The 5,419-nt window shown below is 37.1% G+C and overlaps 1 pseudogene; it reads left to right on the plus strand.

Moving 5' to 3' along the window:
* The first annotated feature begins 2,876 nt into the window (after positions 1–2,876).
* LOC114493654 lies at positions 2,877–3,016 on the plus strand (annotated as a pseudogene).
* The last annotated feature ends 2,403 nt before the right edge of the window (positions 3,017–5,419 follow it).

Consider the following 5,419-nt stretch of genomic DNA (forward strand, 5'->3'; position numbering starts at 1 on the left):
TATACAGATGACAAGTAAGCAAATGAAAAGATGTTCAATGTGTTCATATGTGTTCATATATCATCTGTGAATTACAAATTAAAGCAATAATGAGGTATCATTACATACTGATTAGAAGGGCCAAAGTTCAAACCAAAACACTGATAATACTAATGCTGTCAAAGATGTGCAAAAACAGGAGTTTTCATTCATTGCTGTTGGGATTGCAAAATGGTATGATCACTTTGGAGAACAGTTTCACAATTTTTTAGAAAGACAAAGATAGACTTACCATGAAAATACCAATGTACTTCTAGGTATTTACCCAAAAAAGTTGAAAACTTTTGGCCACATAGATATTTATAACAGTTTTATTAATAATTGTCCAAAAGCTGGAAGCAACCAAGAGGTCCTTCCACAGGTAAATGGTACAAACTATGGTACACCCATACGATGGAATGTTATTCAGCACAAAAGAGAAATGAGCAATCAAGCCATAAAAAGATATGGGGGAACATTAAATACGCATTGCTAAGTGAAAGACAGTCTTAAAACATTACTTACTCTATCATTCCAACCACATGAGAGTCCATAAAAGGCAAAACTACAGAGACAATAAAAAGATCAGTTATTGTCATGGATTTGTACAGAGGGCTAGGAAAAATGAACAGATGAAGGACAGGGGAACTTTAGGGTGCTGAAGCTTCTATGAGATACTGTGATGGTGGATACATAACATTATGCATTTGTCAAATCCACAGAACTGTAGGGCACAAAGAGAACCCTAAGCTATGGACTTTAATTAACAATAATGTATCAATATTGGTTTTCAATTATAACAAATGTACCACATTCATGAAAGATGCTAAAACTAGGAGAAATGGTGAGCAGGGAAGAGGCAGTTTATGACAAGTCTCCATTCCATTTGCTCAATTTTTCTGCAAACTTAAAACGGATCTAAAACATAGTTTTTAACTTTTAAAAGTTTGTATAGAATTGATTTGTATGTATGTTCTGAACTAGGAACTATGATTCTATCTATATTTAAATATATATATGATTCCATAAGCATATATGAGTCCACATATATGTGTGTATATATATAGTGTGTGTGTGTGTGTGTGTGTGTGTGTGTGTTGATGTTGAATTTACTCAGCACTGCAGCAGGAGACATTTATTATAAAATAAAGCGACGAGTGTCAGAAAAAAACATATCTCTCTGGTCTCTTGAGTGTTCTGCTCAAATTAATTTCTTTAGTTCTCATTCCTCCCCTGAATTCTAAGCTTGTAACAGCCAATAATGTACTCAACATCTCTACCCGGGTGTCTAATAATGGACATGTAAAATCTAACATATTAAGACACAAGCATTAATCCCCATACCTCACCCACCACATCTACTTCTTCTGCAGCCTCCACTACCTGCCGTGTCAGTTGCTCCATGTTGTGTAAGATTACACGTCTACCTTATAGTTGCTCCACGTCAGAAACTGTGAAGTGATCTTTGATGCCTGTCTTTTCTTATATCTTACACCAATTCGATAACAAACCCTCTGGGCTCCAGTTTTAAAATATATCTGAAATCCAACCATTTCTCATTATGCTCACTGCTACCACTCAGAGATCTGAGCCACCATCACCCTTTAACTGGAATATTGTGACAGCCTCCTAACAAGTCTTCCTGCTTTCATCATTACTCACCCCCTCTCCAATGCACAGTTAATCTATTCTTTACCCAGCAGCATGATCATCATATTGTTCTAATCAAAACCATCCAGTGATTTTCCATATTATTTAGAGTAAAATCCAAAATTCTTACATAAGCTACAAGACTCTCTCTAACATGGTCCCTCGATATCTATATGATCTCATATTCTATTGCTCTCCCTCTTGCTTGTTTTGCTTCAGCCACACTGGCCTCCTTAGTGAACTTACACATGTCAAACATATTCCTACTTCTGGGTCTCTGTGCTTGCTGTCTCCTCTGCTGGGGATGCTCACACCTTAGATGTCCATATGACACCCTCCCCCCATCACATTTGTGCCAAAATGTCATCTTTATGAAGGCATCTCTGTCCATACCCTATACAAAATAACACCATTATTTTCAACTTGTTATTCTGCTTGGTTTTCCTTTGTATCACTTATAAGAAAAAATATATACTGTATGCTAATTTTCTGCCTTCCCCCCTCCAGAATGAAGGTTCTTCAAGAGCAAGAACTTTGTTGTTTGATGCTGCATTCCTAGCAGCAAGAAGAAAATCTGACACCTAATAGGTGTTCGTGAAATATTTGTTATCAATGAAAAAACTTCTACGCACCCTTCAACACCTCTTTCCCAGGAACTTCCCTGACCTACTCAAGAATAACAAAAGAGCTTTTTCCTTGCTCTAAACTCCCAAAGAATTTTGTTTAACATCTCTTCTGTAAAGTTCTCTTTTCACTATTTGATGATATCCTGTTTGTATTTGATTCCCTGGCACCTAGCATATCATCATTTAACACATATTTGATGAATAAACAAATAAATGTCTTGACAAAATTTCTATATTATAAGCACAACTAATGGGTAAATATTATGAATAAGTCCTCTCCTCTCCCTCTCTCATACATCTACTCTTATCCTTCCTCCGACCATCCCACCGAACCCTGGAACTTGCTGTTGGCATCTCGCTTACCCATGCCTTCTTATAGTCACATCTCCTTACTCTTACCTCTTATTAATCCTAGATAGGCAATCTCAGAAACTTATTTTTAAAGTACAAACAGAAATTTTAAAACCACTGAAGATAAGCAGCACTGAAGTTAAATACCTAATAGTTAATCCTTATGCTGTCCTTTCTTCAGGGAGACAATCTTCTATAGGGAGTATATCACCAATAAAAATTGGAGACAACCCTCCTCTTCTTGGCAGGTGTCAGTCATGGGGTCCAAGTCCTGAAATGTACAGAGGCAGCAGGAAATGGATCTGCCCCCTTAGCATAATGTCTTCATGGTTTTCAATCTGCGGACTCTATCCTCAAATGCTAGGCCACAGGTGAGAAAGAGAGAGAGAGAGGGAGAGAGAGGGAGAGAGAAACATCAATGTGTGGTTGCTGGGGGTTATGGCCTGCAACCCAGGCATGTACCCTGGCTGGGAATCGAACCTGGGACACTTTGGTTCCCAGCCTGCGCTCAATCCACTGAGCTATGCCAGCCAGGGTATTTTAAAAAATATTTTATTGCCCTGGCTGGCGTAGCTCAGTGGATTGAGTGTGGACTGTGAACCAAAGCATCGCAGGTTTGATTCCCAGTCAGGGCACATGCCTGGGTTGCAGGCCATGGCCCCCAGCAACCATGCATTGATGTTTCTCTCTCTCTCTCTTTCTCCCTCCCTTCCCTCTCTAAAAATAAATAAATAAAATCTTAAAATATATATATATATATATTTTATTGTTTATGCTATTACAGTTATCCCAATTTTCCACCTTTGCCCCTCTACCCAGCCCTCCCCTCGTATGCATAGTCAGTCCCCACACCATTGTTGATGTCCATTGTTCCTTGTATATGTTCTTTGGCTAATCCCTTCTCCTTCCTCAAACCAGTCCCCACTTCTACCCTCCCCTCTTACAGCTATCAGTCTGTTCCATGTTTCTTTATCTCTGGTTCTATTTTGCTTCTTAGTTTATTTTGTTGATTAGATTCCACTTATAAGTGAGATCACTGACTTTTTTGGTATTTGTCTTTCACTGACTGGTTTATTTTACTGAGCATAATAGTCAACAGTTCCATTCATGCTGTCACAAAGGATAAGGATTCCTTCTTTTTTACTGCTGTGTTGTATTCCATTATGTAAATGTACACAGCATTTTTAACCACTCATGTACTGATGGGCACTTAGGCTGATTCCAAATCTTGGCTATTGTAAATAATGCTGCTATGAACATTGGGATTCGTGTATTCTTTTGAATTGGCATTTTCAGGTTCTTAGAATATATTCCCAGTAGCAGAATCACTGGTTCAAAAAGCAGTTCCATTTCTAATTTTTTGAGGAAACTCCATACTGCTCTCCACAGTGCCTATACCAGTCTGCATTCCCACCAATGATGCATTAGGGTTCCCTTTTTTCCACATCCTCACCAACACTTGTTTGTTGATTTATTAATGATAGCCATTTTGGCATATGTGAGATAATATCTCATTGTAGTTTTAATTAGCATCTCTCTGAAGACTAGTAATGTTGAGCATTTTTTTCACATGTCTATGGACCATCTGTATGTCCTCCTGGGAGAAGGGTCTATTCAAGTCTTTTGCCCATTTTTTATTGCTGGTCTTCCTGGTGTTGAGTTGTATAAGTTATTTGTATATTTTGGAGATTAAACTCTTGTCCAGTGTATCATTGGCAAATATGTTCTCGCATAAATGGGTTTCCTTTTCATTTTGATGATGGTTTCTTTAGCTGTGCAGAAGCCTTTTAATTTGATGTAGTCCCATTTATTTATTTTTCCTTTGTTTCCCTTGCCCTAGGAAATACATTAGCAAAAATAGTGCTACACAAGATACCTGAAACTTTACTGCCTGTTTTGCTCTAGTATTTTTATGGTATTGCAACTCATATTTAAGTCTTTTATCCACTTTGAGTTTATTCTTATGTATCATATAAGTTGGTGGTCTAGTTTCATTTTTGCAAGCACTAGTTTAGTTCTCCCAACACGATTTATTGAAGAGACTGTCTTTACTCTAATGTATTCTCTTGCCTCCTTTGTCAAATATTAATTGACCATAAAGGAGTGGGTTTATTTCTGAGCTCTCTATTCTGTTTAACTGATTTATGTGTCTGTTCCAGACTGTTTTGCCAGTACCAAACTGTTTTGATTATAGTGGCTTTATAGGGCAGTTTGGTATCAGCTATTGTGAGCCCTCCAACTTTGTTCTTCTTTCTCAAGATTGCTAAGGATATTTGGAGTCTTTTTTGGTTCCATATAAATTTGGGGGATATTTGTACTAGATCCGTGAAATATGCCTTTGGTATTTTAATAGGAGTCATATTGAATCTATAGATTGCTTTGGGTAGTATAGACATTTTAATAACGTTAATTCTTCCAATCTATGAACACTTTATATACTTCCACTTATTTTGTATCTTTCTGAATTTCTTTCTTCAGTGGCCTATAGTTTTCCAAGTACAGGTCTTTTATCTCCTTGGTTAAATTTATTCCTAGGCACCTTATTTTTGTTGTTGCAATAGTAAATGGGATTGTTTACTGATAATTTTTAGTGTATAAAAGTGTCATAGATTTCTGCATATTGATTTTGTATTCCACTATTTGCTGAATATATTTATTAGGTCTATTAGTATTTTTGTAGAGCCTGTGGGGGTTCTATGTACAATATCATGTCATCTAGGAGTAAAAACAGTTTTACTTCCTCCTTCTTGTCTGGTCACTATGTCTAGGACTTC

This window comes from Phyllostomus discolor, chromosome 1, assembly GCF_004126475.2.
Source record: "Phyllostomus discolor isolate MPI-MPIP mPhyDis1 chromosome 1, mPhyDis1.pri.v3, whole genome shotgun sequence".
NCBI lineage: Eukaryota > Metazoa > Chordata > Mammalia > Chiroptera > Phyllostomidae > Phyllostomus > Phyllostomus discolor.